At 46.5% G+C, this 22,484-nt stretch overlaps 1 protein-coding gene across 1 annotated transcript in view; it reads right to left on the bottom strand.

Annotated features, from left to right (window-relative positions):
- LOC149341423 (steroid 17-alpha-hydroxylase/17,20 lyase-like) overlaps positions 1 to 22,484 on the bottom strand; it is a 172,917-nt gene that overhangs the window by 41,827 nt on the left and 108,606 nt on the right. The gene's annotated exons all lie outside the window — the stretch shown is intronic.

The raw sequence follows: 22,484 nt of genomic DNA, 5'->3' as shown, positions 1-22,484 counted from the left end.
GTAACAAAGAGTAAAAAAAGGAGGTCCCAAAGTTACTGTCAGGCGGACGTGCCAAACTGCCAGGAAAACCTCCTAAATCAAAGCAGTGTTATTGTTTGGATGCATGGAGTATTGCGGCATGATAATCTGTAATAAATTCGGAGGTATCAGAAATGGAAGCCAAAGTTGTCGAACATATATCTAGGCGGATCTTGTAGAATTGTGTATCTCAGATGGGAAGCCCGAACGAGACGACCAGAAGAATGCAGGAAGAGGACGATACAAACGCTGCCCTTTTGGGATGAATAATGTACAAATCGTCCGGCTCCCATCTTGCTTCAGTACATGTAAAATCAATAAGCCTCTCATATGGGAGTTATTAGACGCTACGTTAATGGCTGGAAAGTTCAGCTAAGCAGTATAAACGCTCGACTTTGGTTTTGTTCGCGATTAATTTATTGAAATTTCTTGTGCTTTTCTGCAACACAAAAAAATTGTTATAGTAAATATTTGATATAATTTCACGTTCTAAATAAAAAGTATATTTGTGCTAAGCAGTAAATCAGCTTTTCGTTTTTATGAGATTTTATTTGATGGTATACTCGAAAGAAATTATATGATGCTCGAAAAGAAAATCAAGTGAGGATGATAACCAGAAAACATAGACCATCTTAAGTAAAGAAGCTGTGTTTTGTGGCCAAGATCGTTGAACGTTCCAGGTTTGAGTTTTCGACGTTCCAACTTCCTTATAGCGCGCTAGAAAAGCTCGCTATTTGCGCAGAAGGCAGGATCAGTGTGTACATCAAAGCTTCCTACTGCGAATGTAGTCTTAGAGAGAGAGCATACAAGAAAATTTAAGCCGCATAAGAAAGCCTTCTCGTATTTGATGCGCTGCCGGTTCTGCTTTATGCCAACGTTTCGACGACGCATACTGCGGCTGACCGACAAAATATAATGGCAGATAACACATAAGGTTGATCTGCTGTACTAATGCGCGCAGTACAGAATGCACACAGCAGATTTATAAATTTGAATTCGGCGCCATGGGCGAAGCATCACGAAGACGATGGCTGCAGCGACAATTCAAGACGAATACATTTCTTTTTTTTGCGCTGTGGACACGGTAGCGTCGTGCATATGTAGGCACCATGATATTCCTTTTGCGTCCCTGATTTTGCTTTTGCTTCCATGTATTCCTATGGAGGCTAAGCCTACTTTTCACTCCCAAGATTTTTCCCTGTTTTTCCAGCCGTCGACAGCAGCCCCAGCGCATCTGCCTTACGGCACAGGTTGGTGTTATTCTATGCACGAATCGTCGTTGTGATCACTGGCTTGTTCAATGAGCACAAAAAAATGGCCGATGGTTTAGCATTGCTGAGCACCTAATATTGTGCGAAAGTGCAGTTTTTTGCAGGTGTACACCACCGCCATGTACCTAGATCGATTGATATGTCCGCTAACCCAGGGGGCAAGTTATGCGCGTCCAACTTTTTCGTCGTCAACGCTAATTTACCCCATGTACGCCGGCGGCCTATGCTCCTGTTCTGCGTTTCTGCAGCAGTGTTGTCAACGCCAACGCGTATTGCTGCACGGTCTTGTTTCTGCCGCAACGTTGTCCCTGCCAGCGCATGGAACGCACATCTCTTTGTCACTACCGCCACATGGTGCAAAAGGGGAATATAAGTTTAACAGTAATATTAGTTGATGAAGAAGGCGATGTGCAGTGCACAGTGCTAGAGTGTGCTGCAGTTTGCCGCAAGGGGTGTTGGGCTGCGGCGATAGCCTAGCACAGTGATGCGATGTTTTATGTACATGAGCTATCTACATACATTAAGGAAACAGTGGTACATCAACACACATAAGCAACGAAACACGAGAAAAACAGTCAATTCGGAGCACAAAGCTAATACATCATCACACAACACATCTAAGCAACAAAGAACTAGAAAAAAGGCAATAAACAACAGAGCTCTAAGAATGAGTGCCACTCTGGTTGAATACAGGGTTGAAAAAAATAGAAGTGAAAGCGGCGAAAGCCTAGTGCTCTCGCGCAGGGGCCAGCGAAGCTGATGTGTTCGAGCCAAAGCTAATTCGAATTCACAGATATTTATTTGATTTATTTATTTCACTTGGCACAAACCCACAAACGTCCTAAGATCTTGCTTGGGGTTTACCCATCGGAATTGTACTTTAAAACCAAAACACTTTCTTTGTGTTTAAAAGTGCTCTAGTCTCTAGCATATTTCTCTAGTCTCTAGTCTCTAGCAATTTTGCCCGCTATATGCGGGCAAAATTGTCAACAGAGTGTCTTCAGGAGGCTGCTGGGTTAATGTCATCATTCGTAGTTTTTTTTTTCAGATGCTACTGTTTTCTCGTTTCTGTCATAGCAATACTAAATGAGATCAGGTAATACAGCACTTTGTTAAATATCCTTTTCGTATTATCTCTCAACAGAGAACAAAGATAAACATTGGCATCAGTCCTATCGCTGGGTTCAGATAAGGACGAAAGCCGAGGTCCTTTGATCATTTTGTGTTTCCAAATACATTTTTATACCTGAGAGGAATACGTGTCCACGTGAGCGAATGATACTTAGTTTCACAAAAAAGGCTCTAATTTTTTGGGGAAAAATCTTACATCACACGAGCTAGAAAATGTCGCTTTTGCGATTTTGCAAAATCGCCAAATCGCCACTTTGGAGCTGAAGTCTTTGGGTTTGAACCCGGCCGCGGCGGCCACGTTTCGATGGAGGCGAAACGCAAGGCGCCCGAGAGCTATGCGAAGTCATCATCATCATCGTCAGCCTGATTACGCCCACTGCAGGGAAACGGCTTCTTCCATGTCTCTGCAATTAATCCTCCCCTTTGCCAGCTGCGGCCACTGTGTCCCCGCAAACTATATCCTGGAATAAGTGCAGCTCCTGCGAGCTCCCAAAGATGAGTTTCATTAATGAATATAGTATATTTAAATCTTCTATTTACATCTGTCACCCGATTTCAAGCAACCTTACTAGCTCTCTGCTCCCCTGCATATTTTGTAAGCTCCTCTACTTGCATTGTCATGTGTCCATGAGCGGCAGAAACGTGCACGCTCGGCACAACACGCCCGCTCCACATCAAGAGGGCGCTGTTCCCACACCTGTCTTACCTGCCGCGACGCATGGAGGAGGGCGCGACCGCAAATCATATGGAGGGCCCCCAGGCGGCGCAATCGGCAAGCACAAGCAAGCGAGCTTGCCTGTTCGCCAAGAGGTGGCGTAAGAACTGCGTCCAGAGTAAGTTCAGAGTAGTTCAAAATGTAACCTCTCAAAGATTCGATCGTGCCGCCTCTCTCCTGCGCGCGGCGCTATCACACTCGATTCTCCTCATCCGCCGGCTGCCCGCGCTGCTAAAGGCACGCTTTTTCTCCTAATCAATTAATTGCCTTATTCCTACATCCCTCCCTCCCACAATTTAGTAATCGCAACATCATCTCCTAAGCGCTGGCTGGCCGGTCGCAGCAATCGGTAAAGGCGCGTGCTTTTAGGACACTCTAGTGCCTCGGGAAGTATCAGGTTTTGAAAAAGGGCCATAACTGCATTGAGAATACTGAAAGTAACGTTTATCAGCAAGTTCGTTTTTTAAGGTGCTCGAACAGGAGATAATTATGTAAACCGAAGTTTTGTCCTAGTTAGTGTCATTCTTCCAATACCTTCTCCGTCGGAAGGTGGTTTACAGTGTGTATGGGACCTAATATTCCATTGACACGTGTTCATCTGCGTTTTGCTTTGCTTAGTGTGTACGTCCATATGCAACGCCAGCCATTTGCTCAGGATGTCTGATTGCAGTAAAACAGTTCAGTTCAGCATCCGTTCACGTGTGTGGCTTATTGATGTGAACTGGTTTTTTTCTCTGCTATATCGTCTGAAGCTACTAAGACAGTTCTGCAACTCCAAGGTGTTCAAACAGGGACGGCAACCACACACTGGTCACAACTGAGACGCAGGATTGACCGGATATTCTTTAAGACACCGGCGTGAAGAAAGCTTCCTAAATAAAAAGCCGTGATTACCTGTGTGATGAGCCACCCTTCTTTATCAAGATGAATAAAACACCTTGCGGACGCACCAAGTGCTAAGTATGTATTGTCTGCTCAAATTCTCTACGTTCTAACATAAAAACCGCAATAATTATTGGAGGTCGCCACGGTGGCTCACTGTCTTTGTTGTTCAGTTCCTGATCAGAAGGTTACAGGTTCGTTAAACCTGACAATTTGCAGTTGATTTGAACAACCACGAATTATTGCTCAGGATTTGCAATCACAGCGCATTGCTTTAAATATCTCACCTAATCTTGCAACGATGCAAAAGCCTTCCACTGACCAAAAACACATCCGCAAAAAAAAAAACGCTTTTTCACAGCATGCGTTTTTAGGATCTCAGTTACTAATGAGCATACCTATCTGCAAGCTGGAAAGAATAGCTCTTTTGCAACGAACCTTATCAAAATCATGATGTGTGAACAAAGTAGAAGGCAGAGTTTTTGGTGTTGTTAATACTGACGGGATGAACGTTAGCAGCTTACGACGCGATAAAGTCTAGCATAAGACTGAACCCACTGAGCACGGTGAATTTTTTAGTGCATAGTGCAAATTGCCTCAGAAATGACACAAAAAGAGTGAAGAGCAGACAGGAAGATTTGCAGAAGCCACTAGGCTGGTTGTCTATGACCTGCACGAGCATTCGTGATGATACCCTCGATGCAATTCAGTCCGAACTCGTCCTGCATGAAGTGCGTCGTAAAGTAGGCATCGGCCACGGATGCAGATGGTTTATCCCCTCGTAACAACGCTCGTCAACCGAGTGTGCGGCTGACGAGCTGTTACGAGGGGATAAATCGCGATGCCTGGGCTGGGCAGCTAAAGAATGCATCGCATTAAAAAAAAAAATTATGCGGCGATGCAAGAACCGGGAGCGATAAAGAATGCCCGTTACCTCGCCAACAACGCTGATGTTCGTCGGTACAAAATCCTTGAAAGAAAGAAGGCCACTGCTTCTTCGGCAAGCAGCCACGCTTTCTGTGGGGCGTCGTGAAAAGTAAGCAGAGATTTTCATGACATGAAACGGCGTTAAACGAGCAAAATCTCAGTATAGCGTTAACACACAGCAGAGAAAACTCAGCGTGCAGCGTTCGCTCTACCGTACTCAAGAAAAAAAAAATGGCGCAAAGGAAAAAAGAAAACGCAAGAAAAAAGCAAACTCCGCCTGTTTCCAAGATTAAGGGAGGTGGAGAACCAATTTCGCCAAGAAAAGCGTCGAGAAAGGCGCGCAAGGGGGCCCCAGCAGGTGACGCGTAAGCGAGGAGTTCAACGTGAGGCGGAGCTTTAAAATTATCAAACCGCTTGTTTAGAATAGGGCACCTCGATGCGCGGGTGGTTAGGCGTGCGTATTGACGCACCCTATTCGAGGAGTCCGCTCAGGCCCTTCCACCCGCGCAAACGAAGAAACTCGCAATCTACCCTCCAAGCCAAGGTAAGTGATCAGAGAATTGAATCTTGCGGTAATTGCTGGGACCTGCATTGCACGCTTCTAATGTCCTTTCTGAATATGCCTACAAAAAAACATTCCCGGACGATTACCTGCATAGTTGTCGAATTTTAGCTATACCTTAGGTGGAGTGAGACGCTGATATGCCAGCTTGAACACTTAGTAACTTTAGGCTGGTGTGCGGGAATTCATTCCGCTAGCCCTTAGACCCCCACTGACCGATTTCGCCACTGTCTGTCTGGCGACGAAGGCAGTACTGTGGGTCTAATAAGCTCCACCGCTGGCAGTACCTGCCATCGCAGGGCAGTGCGCATCGCTTAACCGCTGCACCACTGCGCCTGGAGTGGTATGAGGACCCCCAACAATCTATGAATGTAGTGAAGAGAATGACCAGTTCCGCATATGTGGGCAATAACCCATCAACGTTATCGTATAATACCCTTAAGCTAAATCATAAATGTCACCCCCCCCCGTCCCCCAGTTTTGGTGCGCTACCACTAAATCACCCCCCCCCCCCCCCCCCAGCTTGACCTTGAAAACCTAGCCTTGAACCAAAGCCGAAGCGAAAACCGAAGTGCTAGTGCACCTAATTCGCCTTTGGCCTAACCACGCTAAATTGCCGGTCAAATTTTGTGGCGTTAATGCTGCTAGACCTCATATCACTGTGCTTTATTCAGTAAATTTTTCTCGGAGTTTTCAAGTAGCCGGGTGAAGTAACCACTAATAGGGTGGGAGGATGCGGGTTAGCGCGATGCGTTATCACGCTCGGTCGCTATGCCACCCGTAATCCATATCTAGAAACAGAGAAAAGGCGTGTGTGGCAGCTCTGCACTGACAGTGTTAGAGTATATTAACAAAACTTCTGTTTGGGCTAGATGGTGCATAGCTTATATTGAAATGAAATTTAAGCGCACACGAAAAACGCACACAAGAGGAGGATGCACACAGGACAGGCGCTTGCGTGACACAGGACAGGCGTGTGCGCTTAAATTTCATTTCAATATAAGTGTTAGAGTAGCTAGGTGCAGTAAGTAGTCGTAAGCGAGCGGGAAGGGGGGTGCGGGGGAGAGGGTAGTTGACGACATGCCACCTACTGGTCGTTTTATGGCAACTCACATAATTTTCTCAAGAAACCTATTTAAGTTTGCAAATGACATGTATTGAGGGGTTCATTTACCAGCCAAACCATAGCTTTTACTTCAGAATAAATTTTTGCCTCAGTATATGCGCAACCAAACGTGCTGCTTTTTATATCGGCGCCGACGCTGATTCTAGATGAAGACTACCTGTACCTGCACAGAAAAAAAAATAATGAAAATAAAAATAAATTCGGTGCCTTTTATTATTAGAAACTGACCATTTATAAGGAGTGGTAAGGGTTTCCGTGCAAGGATAACGTCTGTGAGGGTGTCGCAGTCGTACACGGTTAAAGACAGTCAAGAAAGTCCAAGAAATCCGAGAATTCAATTGCTTAGGTTGCAGGGTTCTGCATGCTGTTAGATTCGCTGTTGACCTAATTAATGTTGACCTAATAAAGCAATTACTCCCTTATTAGATTCGCTGTTATATTTGGCTGCGTATCGTGAAAAAAATAGCTCAGTTTTCGTAAACAACCAAGTCTCACTAATGAAATCTGTAAACCGTTCCGTTCGCTCTACTACCACCAAAACATCACACTGCACTGATTGCTTTCGATCACTTTCAAAACCAATGGCGGTATAAATAGCCTTAGAAGAGCGATGTAAATATTATTAGAAAACCAAAAGCCCTAAAATCGGGAAGAGGAACCAAGAGAAGAATGAAAAGAATGAAGACGCGAGGGAATTCCTGTGCAAAGCCGACCCAGAAGGAAAGGAATGAACTTGGCAAACGCTTAAAAATCCTGCCAACAATCTTAGATGTCTATCAGATTTACTACCAGAAATTGACACTCTGCAGTACAGACGGGTTCATATTTACTGTTTGCTTTTATGAAGAAACATGGTACATAGTCGTTACAAGGAGGCGCAAGATCAATTACTGTAGTATGGTGAGCCCGAAAGAAAAGCGTGTAAGAAGAATAATATAGTGGGTGGAAAGCTCAACCTACAGTGACGTCTAGGTATAGAAATCGAGCGCTTGTTTGCCTGTGACCTGCTGCTATAAATTCAGCCAGTAGGCGCGGAGGGTTATTAAGGCTCAAAGAACAATAAAAAGACTGCCAGAATGCAACCAGGAGATGCTGAAGTACCACTATTACCAAATGGAGTACTGCTAATCACTAACCAGCTCAGAGGTAGCATAACCAGGCTCAGTATAAAAACAATACGTGACCTGGCTTCTTTTCATTTAGGCTGACGGAAGAAACAATAGACTTGAGGGGCGATTCTGATGCCCCCGTAAGACTAGTTATATGCATCCTGCTTTACACGGTAGATCTGTTTCACATGAGTTGTAAGTTACATGCTGCTATAACTCTGGTCCACATCAAAGTAGCCGCTGCAATTGATTTGATTAGAAAACCTGTGCCTAAATAAAGTGGTGCTGCATGCTCATCACTGCCTCTTAGCGTCTTTAAATTCCAGGTTACATTCTGAAATTCCACTAATAAAGTTCAGTTTTTTCAGATAATTCTTCCTGTCACGGCCAGTTGGGATTAGCTAGAAACCGAGAAGTCGCAAAAGATTGCTGGGTGGGACTTTCATGCGCAGCAAATCCCTCTCTTTTGATGCTGGAAGCAATTTTGCCCTGGATTTTTCAAGCAAGAAGGAAATCTTCGAGATTGCCTCCGAATACAGGGGTGGTCTGACAGCTGCTTTTATTAGAGCATACAGCCCAGCATGAGACAGGCACGTGAAGATTAGCCGCTGTGTGCTCCAATTCTCTTCTGACGACCGTGACTTGCTTGCACGAAGAGAAAGACTCTTACAATCGAGACGCTCGTATTTTGTTCTCGGCTCTAAAGGCGTGAGTAGAGTGAGAGGTGTGCCTTGCCTTATGTGTTGGAATGCATGTGTATCGATTCCATGCCTGACACTTGTTTCGCGACTCGACGCTGAAAGACGACGGCACCATGCGGGTGTCTATCCTAGGGTAAAACCACGGCCAGAGCTATTCAAAGCACGCGTCTGCGCTCTTCCTAGGTACACCCTTAGCCACGAAAACATCCTCTAAGCCCTAAATCATTCAACAATCTTTTATCGCACGCATGTCATAGCATACCTGAAGCGTCTCGTATTTCCTACAGGCAATTCGAGTTCCGAAGTGCTGCTCGCGATAAACATTGAGCTGCAGGCCGTGTTTTCCTCAGGGAGCAGAGAGTGTTCGGCGTCAGCACTGCTCAGCAAACAGCGCGCATGGGGTTTTTATCGCACTTGCCCGAGTACGTAGCAAATCATTCGGTCCTTTGTTTTGGCTGCTGCTTTTTATGCACTGTGGTCGAGCTCCTCCATCGCTGAATTTTAGAACAGTATTCTTTAGAAAGAAATGCCTGTGCGCATGCGATGCTTTCTCGAGAATTTCATCCTTCGCCGGCGCCCGCAACAGACCGTTGCCTCTGCACGAGATAGCGGACATAAACGTAGGGTGGATTAAAAAAAAAAGTCTGTAGCGTACGTGGGTCATGAAGTAGAGGCATGCGGCAATGTGGCACTAGATGGACGCAACGGCGTTGGCATCCGGGCAAGTGGTCGTACTAGTAATCTTAATGCCAGTGGTACCAGCAAGACTGCACGCTAACGCCAACGTTTTACTATAAGCGTAGTCACAGCTGAGCAATTAGAAGTCAGCTTAGTTGTTCGATTGATTAGAGTGGCTAATTCTGCTGCCCCACACCACCACTGCTGGCCCGTGCACTCCGAACTTTCCGAATCTTTAGCTTTTTTTTTAGTGTACTGTACGTATTGAAGTCGAGTCTCTATCCTTTTCGCATTGCGTGTTTCGTGATGATAACTTCGAATACATTGTCATTTTTCATTGTCATCATCATCATCGGCATGACTATGCAAACATCTCTCCTATCATCATCATCAGCAGCCTGACTACGTCCACTGCAGGACAAATGCCTCTACCATGTCTCTCCAATTAATCCTGTCCTTCGCCAGTTGCGGCCCCCTTATCACCACCAACTTTTTTATCTCATCCACCCACCTAACCTTCTGCCGCCCCGTGCTACGCTTCCTTTCTCTTGGAATCCGTGACCGCGGATCCGAATCACGAGGGCGAAATAACTAGAAGGATAAGAATGGAATAGAGTGCATTTGCCAGATTTTCTCACATCATGACGAGGAGTTTACCGATTTCTCTCAAGAGAAAAGTATGTAACAGCTGTAACTTACCGGCACTCACCTACGGGGCAGAGACGTGAAGGATAACGAAAAGGGTTCAAATTAAATTGAGGATCACGCAGCGAGCTATGGAAAAGTAAATGATCGGTGCACCATTAAGAGACAGAAACAAGGCAGAGTGGTTCATGGAACGGACGCTGTTTAATGACATCCTAGAGAAAACCAAAAGGGAGGAATGGGTATGGGCAGGGCATGTAATGCGTAGGCAAGATAACCGATGGTCCTTGAAGTAACGTATTGTCATGTATAGCAATTTTTACCATCATTTTTGGGCCACGCGTTGACTGATATAGAGGAGATGCTGAATACTACCTACTTTCGGCTCCTTCGCTGCTTTATACGTTTTTCCGCGAACAAAGCAAAGCACACTCATCCCTTAGAGAGGCTGCGAGGTGCATTAATTAAAGATAAGAGGAAGCTGTTCGCCAAGACAGAGCCATGGTGCAGGTTAAAGTTCGTATTTCTGATTCAAGGTACAGACCTGATAAGGAAAATAGGGAACCGAAGGAAATTTCCTGCTACCCCGACTCTCCCCATCTAAAGCTTGACTGCTTTTAGCCTGAATTTAGCATTTTTGTTAGCTTCGGCCCCGTAGATTCGGCCCCGTAGCCCAGCACCATAAAAATCGCTTATCATGTGCATTTTTTTTTTGTGGACTAAAAATTAGTGGCTTTTTTGGCGGATTTTTTTTTAGCAGAAACCGTTTTTACTGAATTTGCAAGCATGAATAACTGAAATGAGGCGCACGCATGATGACTAATTCAATTTTCTCTGTTCGTTTATTTTAGGGGACATGCAAAAGACGATTTTGCTCGGGTTCGAACCTCCCTGATTAGTGCTACGCAGTGGACGACGATGAGATGGCAGTGCCGCGGGACGGAGCGCTCGCGCTAGGCCAGCAGCGGCACATACACGCAAGAGGGATTCTTGCCAGGCTCTGAACCTCCAGATTAGTGCTTTCGCAATTGGCTTTGAAATCTCCAAAAGTGGCCGAACGATTTTTTTTAATAAATTGTTGTATTCGCTTTTATGCCTAATTTATTTGAGGCTCACCGGAATTTTCATTGCTGAAATCGACTGTGAAGTACACTAAAAAAAAAAGTTTCGTGAACTTAGCGGCTGCGAATTCCGTGGGAACGCTCCAGTAAAGGACGTTTTTTTTTCTGTTACGATTTTTAGCCTAGATGCTCACCTTGGGGAGCAGGTTTCTTCACGACTGTTATTTGTACTTTGACTCCATCTGTCTTGTTGCCCTGCTGGGACGTTAGCGCATGTCAAGACATTCATTGTTGTTAAAATTTTTAGAGAACAAATTTTCTTGATGAAATTTTCTTCTCACTCTAGATATGTCAGGGACAGAGCATCGCAAAAAAATTTAGCATCAACAACTTGTGCTTTACAAAAAAAAAACTTCTATGAATGCCTCGACTTGGAGCAGTCCAATAGAAACGCAGTGAATATTGAGCTAGAATTTGCTACATTTTTTAAACTCTGCGGCCTTTTTGGAAAATTTATAGGAAAGATATCTATATTAGAAAGCAATTTTCGTTAGATATAACAGACAAATTTAGTGAGAGTGCTCACAGAATATGCCGATATTGTTCAAAATATTTCATCTCTAGCATTTAGAAATAGAGAAAAAAGTTTCGCTGAATTTAGAATTTAGAATCTAGAATCCAGAATCGCTAGATTCTAGAAGAATCTGGAAGAATCTAGAAGAATTTAGAATCTCAGCCATTGAAGTCCTCGGGTATTATAGTGAACAAAGAAAGCGATTACGTCATCGCTCACTGTTTCACAATGTATAGGCACATGTCCACTTTGAATTAATTCCTGTTCTCTTTTTTGAGACTTCAGGTTTATTTGCATTTCACTAAATATCACATGGGTAATTGACTGCAAAGAATGCGGTCCCGAAGTTAGACTATTTTTCATGAGGCAAAAGGAAGACGGCCTTACAAAATAAATAAGTTTGTTCCCCCGCGCAGTGCAAATTCAGCAAATTTAAGGAACCAATGCTGATCGAAATTAAGCCTTAGCCATCTTTTCAGATGTTTCTCATAGTCCGCTATGTACAGTCGGCGGCAAAAGTTTACGGAATGTGGATGTGGGGGAAAAAATTGCTTTTGCTTAGTCATTCAGGTGAGTAGCCTTAAATACGTGCGGGTACATAGAAACTGACATGCTCCACCCGTTAGTATAAACACCTGGCGACTGGGAGGCGGGGTGGCTCAACAATAAATTACTTCCTTAAAAGTCTCAGTCCTTACGCTTTTGCTGCCTGCTACAGCTTTGGCGCGTAAAAGTCGATTACCTGAATGCTGACTTGCTAATGAGCCTATGATGAATGGGATCCATAGCCCGACGGCGATGCCGGCGGCGCATAAAATGGTGGCCTAGGCTGAGTCCACGGATGAGAAATTGTCCCGTCACTCCATAGGATTGGACAGCGATTAACAGCTGCTGATTATTCTTTGACGTACTTATAATAGTGATGCTTGCCTGTCGTTTGTCACCTGTAGTGAAAGGGAAAATAAAGACCCGTCTCTTGCTTTGGACGCAGCGATAAAAAAAAAAAATATACGACGCGCAAGAAAGTGCGGGAGGTGATATAAACCAGGAACTGTGCCGTTCGGACGAATTGATTTTCAAATGAACTCGCGCAGGTCGTGAAGTAGTTTTCTCACCAGAACCTCGCCCGAGCGTTGCATTAATATTCGCTGCTTCGCATCATTTCGTATACTCAAGTGCAATTTATCACCACTGGGCTGCAGGTCCGGTGGTAGCATGAGTATTTTTTTTCACTAAAGTTGGAGGGACCAAAAGAAAAATAAAATAAATAAGGAAAACGAAAATGTGACGGAATCAGAGGGAGGCAGTAAAGAAAGCGGTGCAGCTAAAGTTTCGAGACAGCGTATTTCACTCTTTCGGATAATAAAAGGTTCTGATAAAATAAAACACTGAACTTTGCTGATTAGTACTAGATAACATTTTGTCTGGTTTGGGAATTTAGGAGCTTCAAAACTTCATTGCAAGAAAAGGTCGCGTGGCTTTAGGAAAACAACACCGCTGTGTCAAGACAAAAAAATATATTTATGAAAAGGACAGGGTTGCTTTGAGGATTTTAAAGTGCTACTGTAGACTGAATTGACAACACAATTAACAGTTGCACTTCAGCTTTTTCTAGATCGCAAAATTTAATCTCGATGGAACCTTTACTTTCTGACAGATGAGCTAACGGGCACTGGGGTTGAATGGTGCGAAGATATGCTGGCAACATTTGAGGAACGCAACTACTTACGTATTTCGCATACTATTAAAGTTAAAGGGGTGTTTACTAACCAGAGACATAAAAAATAAACATAAGAATCTACCAATAAAAGCGAAGTGGCCCCGAAGTGTCAGTCACAGATTGGTATCGGAGCTGCTCCTCTTTAACCCCAAGACGGCGCCCGAGGCAGACGCATGTGCGAGCTGCTCCCAGCCCATTCGTGATACGCAGCAAGTTTTGCGTGAGTGTCGTGCAAGCAACGTTTTCACTGCAATTTTATCAACATACAGGCCAAGGAATACAACACTCTAATGGAATCCCGGACCAGCAAGCACAAGTGTGTTTACTTAGTGAAGCGTCGTGATCCTTCGTCGACAGGGCTTATCTGCACAGCCGGCGGCCCGGAAACGCCCCCCGAGGCACTCCGTTCTTCTCTGGATCTTCAAGACGCAGCTTCCGTCAGTGCTTCATCGAGTGTTCATCAGGTGATGCGAAAAATGCGTAGTCGAATGGATGCGTTGGCCGGTGAGGTGCGACAGCTTCTAGCCGAGAATGTGCTCCTGCCTGAGGCTGTGAATGGCCCAGGTGCATCTATGCTGGCTCGTACCGCCAACCACAGTGAGTTCTTGCCCTTCGAGTCTTCGGAATCTTGCAACTACGCGTCTGTTGTGGCGGCAACGATCGCTGCGGCAAATTCGGCACTCCCACCGGAGCCTCCTGCTCAGTACCAACTTACTCATCTGCCACGCCAGCCAAAAGCGGTGAGCCAGCTATCTCGGTCTCGAGCGACGTTTAGCACAGCTAAGCAGTCCATGCTTAAAGTAGTGTCCAAATCAGCGGCAAAGAAAAACCTATTTGATTCTCGCCTGTACCCTACTACAACAGCCTCAGATATACAGGAACTTTTGGCGGATATAGTGATAAAGTTGTCACGTGTACAAAACTGAAAACGAGGTACGATACGTATTGATCCTTCCATGTCTCTCTGGATGAGAATTGTTCGAATTTGTGAACAAACTTGAAGTGTGGCCTGATGGTAGTGTTTTCCGCCCTTTCTAGGGAACACTGCGGTCCTCACGGCGATTTTCTGATCCAAATGGTTATTTACCCACGTCCGCAACGGGCACAGGAAACTAAGCTTGATTGTTAAAATATGAGAGGGCTCCGCACGAAAAACGAAGTCCGCTTCTCCAATGCACATCAATGAGTACGACATTATATGCCTGACGGGAACGTGACTAAACTCATCGTGTGCAAGTGGCTGCTATTTGTCGGATAAGTATGCTGCTTTCAGAGCCGACGGAATGTATTCTGACGAAGTTAAATACGGGGGTGGAGTACTGACAGCCTGCCGTTCTGTGTTCGGTGCATTTAGAAGACCAGACCTGAAGACGTACAGCTGCAACGGAAAAAGATTAGCACAAGTGACTCATTACCGGAGCGGAAAAATTGCGAGACGCGGCGCTATTGTAGCCGTATGCGCAGATAGCGAGAGTGCCTGGCACATTCCACTTTCCAAAGTGGGGGTGGCCGACAGAATGCAGCCCATCCGAAAGCAGGCACTGCCACCCATTACTTTTGACAGTGCATCGCCACTTTTGACAGTTTATCCCCAGCACATTTTCAACGAAAAAGGGTGATAAAGATAACGTTGCTCGCCACGCCAGCGCAAAAAAAAAAATAAATAAGACGAGGTTATGTGCTTAGCCACCTTAGCACATGGTTTGGCTGATAAGACATCTACAGGCGTTCGTTTAGGATATTGCATTTCTGATCGGCGAATGTATAGCTGGGCTGCTTTCCGCCGGCCACCCACGCTTTAGGAAATGGAATGTTCCCGGCACTCTCGCTATCGGTGTACTCAGCGACAATAGCGCCGCGTGTCGCGATTTTTTCGCTCCTGTCATGTTTCACTTGTGCCATTCTTTTTCCGTTGCAGCTGTACGAAGAACGTGTGTGGTTGGAAATTCCAAAACGTGACAAATCACACTGTCTTCTCGACTGTTATTACTTTCCGCCAAATTCAGATCCTGGTGTTTTCACGAGTCAATTTTTTGATATTGGGGAAAATTTGATTTTTCAAAGTACAAGGTTCCCATTTACTGGGATTCTAACCTTCCTAGTGTCGAATGGACCGGTGGTTTGGTCACTAGTGACTGCACAGCCGTACTCGAAAAAGTCGAATGTCTTATTGATTTTATAAATTTCCGTTAGTTACGCAAACACAATACGATGAACTACGCTGATAACATTTTAGATCTAATCGTATCCAATGTGGCTCTTTTTGGTGTACAGGCGCTGCGCGATCTTCTTGTTCATTTTGACAAATACCACTGCCCGTTTACTCTGCCATCCGTTTTTTTTTTCTTTTCATCCAGTACGTGTCATGATATTGAAAAAATTAGGTGCGCTTACGGCGATTACCTTGGGCTGTACTACGTACTATCGTCAGCACGCTTAACGCGAATGATGGAAAGCGTGGCCGGGAGCGGCTTGGACTGACGCCAGCGCCGCGAAGTGTTGCGCGCTGTTGCCCAGATAGTATCTCGGTATGTTTGCGGTGGCAGACGATAGCTGGAGCGCAGCTCGATTTGACTGCTCACCTTGTTTTTTCGTTTGTATCGAGCCAGCGGGGTGAGTGCGCTCACTGGACTTATTGCCGACTTTTCTCTACTGGCCGCTGCTCACGCGGGCGCAGAAGACACGTCGCGGTTTGCTTATCTCCAAAAAGCTTTAAAGTGGCGCGGCTTCAGACTGCTCGAGCGCTTTTGCAGCTCGGGCTCAAGGCCGTTGATCGAAAGAAATGAAGATTCGGAAAAGGAGAGCAAACGTGGGTTTTTAGCGTTTGTAAAGCCTGGGCAATGAATTTTTAAATCCTGTGGCATCGTTGCGCAGGTTCTTCACTTCTAATATTCTGGGATAGCATGCGTCGCTGTGTTCTCGCAGGTTAATGTCTGGCTTCCCGTTGCGCCCACGCTGCCCTCTAGATGCAGTGCAGGTGCGTAAGAGCTGCTCGTGTCATGAGCAAGAAAGGCACGTCGATGCCATTAAAACTAAAATTTGGTTATTAGCGAGAAGCGCCAACAAATCTGAAACGAGCCTATTTTGAGCACAAGCACAAAATAGGAACAAACCAGTCCTGGATTCAACGAGAAATAATGGCTGGAGCACTTGTCGGCAGCAAAAAGAGCAAAATAAATAAATAAATTAAAGCATGGTACAAAGGAAATTCTGCCTAATCGACAACCTAGTAGCGCGTGCTCCCGCCATGTGCGCTTTTCACTGCGTCCATTCGCTCAGGCAGCGAATTGTAGTGGGCGTTAACCGCCTCTCTGCTCGCCTGCAAGAGCTGCTGTTCTTCTAGGGCGATCCAGAGCTGGTCCGCCGTTGTGCAACTCGAGCCCAAGCACCTCGAAGGATTAGATTTCATCATGTCCCAAATATTTTCAATAATGATTAGATTCAATAATGATTAGATCGTGGCTACAGCTGGGTCACTCAAGCTGCATGATCGCTTGGCGATCTAGGAACTCCTGTGCAACTCGTGCAGTGTGGATGGGAGCGCGGTCGTGCTGAAAGCAGAAGAATCCCTCCGGGAAGGGCCCATCCAGCACGTAGGGCATGAGCACATGCTCCAATGTGTCCACTGTTGTGCTGGCGCCCACATTCCGCTGGCCTCTCTGGAAACCAGCGCCGCGCGCCCGCAGTCGCGCAAAGCGAGCCCACACTCTCATCTGACATGTCGCGGCTTGCAGCGTGAATCCTCCTGCCTCGCTGGCGCGGACCCTTCCTCCTACCCCTCCTCACCGTCGGTTCGAACTCCTACGACGCTTCGCCAGCCGCCCTTTCCAGTCTGCAAGCCTTCAACGGGCGGGCCCTTCTCGATCATTCGTCTGATTTGAACGGTGGCCAGGGCCGTGACCTGATAGGAGGATTTGAACGGCTGGCTGCCGCAACGGACACCGGCGGCTATAAAAACGGAGCCGCGCTGAGCCCGAGCAGCAGACCCTTCTTCTTTGTGCCGGCCCGTGGTGCTCTTGGCCCTTGTATCATGTAAAAGCCCTTGTACATAATGTACATAAACATCTTTTGACTCACCGTCGCCTCGACCGTTTCTTGGCTCGGAGGCCCAGTCCCAACACCACGTAGGAGTCCGCTGTCATACGGCCTGGAATTCTGTGGATGGATCCCAGGCCTTGGTAGCTCACCGCACCCCAAACGTTCACAGCTGTGCGTCAACTTGTGATCACGTCTCAGACGTACCAGTAATCGTAACTGAATAAAAAGATGACATGTCATCACTGGATGGTTGTAAAATGCACCAAGTACTTACCGGTAATGCTCAGGACGCCAAATTCTTTGGCGTTGGTCCCACCGCATACAAAACGTTTCTTAGTCTGTAAATACGACGTATTCGCAGCCGCCCGGCGTCCAGCCTTCGTGTTCTTGAGCAAACTGGAGTCGCTGGTGGCGATGCGACGCTTCCAACACTGGCTTCCTTGCTGCGACCCGGCTTTGGATGCCCGCTTCACGCAGTCTTCTGCGCACAGTGTCTGTGCTAAGTTGTAGCCCATGCTCATCGCGTATTTGGCGCGCTGTCAGGAAGAGGTCGTCGACTGAAGCGGCTACAATGAGGAGATCTTCTTTTGGGGTTATTGCCAACTTCGGAATTGCGCGTTGATATGTTTTGCCGGGCTAGTAGCGTATTCCACCCGGCATCGTGTCCAGGAGCACCGCCGCTGTGCCGACGGAGGAAGGAACGTGGGCCGGAGACAGGGAGTAGGGGAAGTAAAGGAAAAACTGTATTACAATATTTACAAAGTTATTTACAAACAATGACAAACAGGGCAAAAGCTGAGAAGTCTCAGGGAAACGCTGAAGGAATCACTCCTCGATGAACGCGTCGAGCGCTTTAAATAATCCCTCCCGAGGTCTTCCCGCCTTTTTCGACCAATCGTAGGGACTTCGTCCGGGTACTCCTTAAGGGCGTTCCCCGCTCCATCGTCTTCCTCGGCTGAGCCACTTGAATAAAGTTTACTGGAAGTGTCCCTTCCGGCCAGGGGGATCCCATATCTTCTTTCAAGGAAACGGCCTAAGGCGAACACCTGCAGCGGCGTCACCCGCGCAGTTGACAAAAGAGCGAGGCGCGGTTGAAAGGCAGACGCTCGTCTCCGCAGGTGGCAGCAGGCGTTGAGTGATGTCACCCTCGCAGATGTACACACATGGTCGCAAGGTCAATACTGCTGCGTTTGGTGCTGTTCCAAGGAAACGCCCGAAGGCGAACACTTGCAGCGGCGTCATCCCTGCTGTTGACAAAAGAGCGAAGTGCGAATGAATGGCAGACGCACGTCTCCGCGCGTGGCAGCAGGCGTTGAGTGAGGTCACCCCGGTGGATGTACGCAAATAGTCGCACGGTCATTACTGCTGCGTTGGATGCTGTTTAAGGGGAACTCCTTAAGTCGGGGAAAACACGTGGTGGCAGTTATGCCGCAGTGGAGGTAAGCGGAATCAAGGAGTCGTGTCCGTCCCTCGTGTCCGGTTCCACCTTTCTTTTCAGGAGGTCGCATGGGAGCGCGTGCACGGAGAAAGACCACTTTCGCAGAACCACGCACTGCCTCTGGGAATGGCCTATGTGGATACAGGTGTGACGGGAACACACAGAGAGAGCTAGGGGGGGGGGGGGGGATGAGTCACAACAGCGTGCAGCATCATCTATCCGTTCTTCGTCTCTGATTGCCCGGACAATTCGGTTCACCATGGAAACTAGGCCCCCAACTGTAGCAGCTATTTCTCGCTGCGACATTGTGCGGGCCATGTTAACTATAGCGAATGGTACGGCAAAACAGCGCTGACGGACGGGACGGAAGAAGAGACAAACACATGCGCTGAACTAACAACCAAATGGTTTATTGCGAAAGAGGGGTGCAATATAAAGCATAGAAGGGAAAACTGCGGTGTAAACATGACAAGGCATACATTCGGGATATCATCAATGATTAAGAAAAGCGATCTCCTGTGGGAATAGAGCCACCGATGGTTGGCTTACACATGAGTTGCCTAATGTGTGAATGTGAAAGGCCTCCGATATCAGGCGTGAGGTGTGATCTCTATACTTGGCGATGATAGTGGTTTGGTCTAAAAACGCCTCACATTTGTCGCAATCTGCGAAATGAATGACCATGTTATTTCGGCGTGACTTGTTTTCTATGTCTTTCGCGTGTTCGCGTAGCCGATCATTGACGCACCGTCCGGTCTCCCCGATGTAAAATCGGCCGCATGACAGTGGAACCTTGTAGATCACACCACAGCAACAGTTGACAAATTTGTTTCTGTGTTTCTTCTGACATGCCTTCTTTCCATTTTCCTGATTCACTCTCTTGCACAGGCCTCCCAACTTGTTCCTGGCAGAGAAAAGGAGCTTCACGCCGGCTTTGTTCACAATCTTTTTCAGGTTGTGCGATACTTGATGAACATACAGAATACTGTATTCCGGAATACTGTACGGAATACGGAATACTGTATTCCGTATGTTCATCAAGTATCGCACAACCTGAAAAAGATTGTGAACAAAGCCGGCGTGAAGCTCCTTTTCTCTGCCAGGAACAAGTTGGGAGGCCTGTGCAAGAGAGTGAATCAGGAAAATGGAAAGAAGGCATGTCAGAAGAAACACAGAAACAAATTTGTCAACTGTTGCTGTGGTGTGATCTACAAGGTTCCACTGTCATGCGGCCGATTTTACATCGGGGAGACCGGACGGTGCGTCAATGATCGGCTACGCGAACACGCGAAAGACATAGAAAACAAGTCACGCCGAAATGACATGGTCATTCATTTCGCAGATTGCGACAAATGTGAGGCGTTTTTAGACCAAACCACTATCATCGCCAAGTATAGAGATCACACCTCACGCCTGATATCGGAGGCCTTTCACATTCACACATTAGGCAACTCATGTGTAAGCCAACCATCGGTGGCTCTATTCCCACAGGAGATCGCTTTTCTTAATCATTGATGATATCCCGAATGTATGCCTTGTCATGTTTACACCGCAGTTTTCCCTTCTATGCTTTATATTGCACCCCTCTTTCGCAATAAACCATTTGGTTGTTAGTTCAGCGCATGTGTTTGTCTCTTCTTCCGTCCCGTCCGTCAGCGCTGTTTTGCCGTACCATTCGACATGAACCAACCAGCCCGACTCAGCCCTCTCCTTAACTATAGCGAACCGCTCTTCCCTCGGCACTCTTCGCGGCATCTTTAGCACACACTGCTTAGATGAATGGCTTTATATAATCCTGGTCTAACGTCACCCCAAAAAATTTAATTGGCTGTCGCCGCGCCTATATCGGCGTTAGCGCGTTTATGCTGTCTCATCTGGCTAGCTGCCTGAGAACGGTCCACTTCGTGCTTCTTTATCGCTTCATGCTGTAGTGTAATCAATTACTTGGCTGCTTTGCACGAAACTCCCAAACCGTAACCTATGGTTTGTGTATTGATGATATTCCTACACGAGAAACGCCACTTTACAGTATTCTTTCTTCTTGATAGCAATCTTCGCGCCAAATCAAGTGCCATGCATGCCGTATCAGAGTCACTTGGTAAGGATCGCATCAGGAGTGCCCGGATAAGAGCACGCGGGAACAATTCACTTGGTTTCCAGAATATCCCAAAGGCCAATCTATTATAAGCCAACTGGTATCCTTCATCGGCTTATACCATTGGACTCGTATCTCTGGCCAGAGGCTTCCTAGTTTGCATAATATTCCCGCCGCGGCATCCAATGGTATTTGTACTCAGCTGCTGTCCCGTGAGACCCGGGTTAGATCCCGGCCGCGGCGGTCGTGTTTTGATGGATGCGAAATGCTATACGCACGTGTGCTGTGCGACGCCAGTGCACGTGAAAGAACTACAGGTGCGAGAAATTATCCGCTGCCCTCCGCTGCTGTATCCACAACCTGAGTCGCTTTGGTGTGGCATCCATAGCCTGAGGCGCTTTGGGACATTAAATATCATAAAACCAAACCAAGTTTTCCTAAAGAGTCAGTTTTTTATCCCAAGGGAGGCTGTACATACCGCTTCTCGCTAATAACCAGGCATTAAAATTTTAGTTTGAATTGCATCGACGTGTCTTTCTTGCTCATGACACGAGCAGCTCTTACGCACCTGCACTGCATCTACAGTGCAGCGTGGGCGAAACAGGAAGCCAGACACTAACCTGCGAGAGCACAGCGACGCACGTTGTCCCAGAATATGAGAAGTGAAGAGCCTGCGCAACGATGCCACCGGATTTAAAAATTTATTGCCCAATCTTCACAAACGCCACAAACCCACGTTTGCTCTGATTTTCCGAATCTTCATTTCTTTCGATCAACGGCATTGAGCGCGAGCTGAAAAAGCGGTCGAGCGGTCTGAAGCCGCGCCACTTCAGAGCTTTTTGGAGATAAGCAAACCGCAACGTGTTTTCTGCGCCCGCGTGAGTAGTCAAATCGAGCTGCGTTCCGGCTATCGTCAGCCACCGCAAACATACCGAGATATTATCTGGGCAACAGCGCGCAACACTTCGCGGCGCTGGCGTCAGTCCAAGCCGCTCCTGGCCACGATCTGTCATTCGTGTTAAGCGTGCTGACGATTGTACACATTGAACTTCAGAACTACGACTGGTCTGGCTTTTTTGAGATCGAGAATGTTGACGCAGGTGTTGAGCTACTGACACCAGTTGTGCAGAGAATATTGAAAAAATGTATACCGCGGTGTCAACCGAGGAAGTCTGGATTTCCTGCTGCTTTTCTTGTGATTTGAGACATTATTTCAAGAAAGAAGAGGTATCATAAACTTTACGTAAAATCAGAAAGTGAATATTGGTACCAAAGATAGATATTGGTTATGTAGACAAGTGGAAAAACTGATTGCACACGATGAAGCTGAATACCACAAACTTCTAGAAGAGAACATTGTAAGAACCAAACTGTTTTTGGGCTTTTGTGCGGAAGAAAAGGAATGATAATGTTTGTGCTGCCAAGCTGAAAATTCTTGATGGTATCTGTTCTGAACAGCTTGATGTATGCCAAGCTTTCGCTTATCACTTCAGCTCTTTCTTTTTTGTGTGCACCCTGATAGCGCAACTGCTGTTATCACTTTTGAAGACACCGCTGAATGCTTAGCGCATGAAAGTGTCGCTGAGCATGAGGTTGTATCGGCAATTCACAAGCTTAAATCAAAACTTTCAACACGAGTGGACGAAATTCTCCTGTTTCATAATCAAAGAATGCGCCGGCATTTTTGTTGCTGCTTGGCACATTTGATCAATTTATCCTTGCGCACTGGTGTTTTTCCTTCTCATTTCGAGCTCTCAGTAGTTCCTGTATTCAAGTCTCGCGATGCTTATGAT

This window comes from Amblyomma mixtum, chromosome 5, assembly GCF_055824585.1.
Source record: "Amblyomma mixtum isolate Tamu chromosome 5, ASM5582458v1, whole genome shotgun sequence".
In the NCBI taxonomy this organism is placed as follows: domain Eukaryota; kingdom Metazoa; phylum Arthropoda; class Arachnida; order Ixodida; family Ixodidae; genus Amblyomma; species Amblyomma mixtum.
Note: the sequence above shows the minus strand (reverse complement) of the source record. Positions and strands in the feature narration are given on the sequence as shown.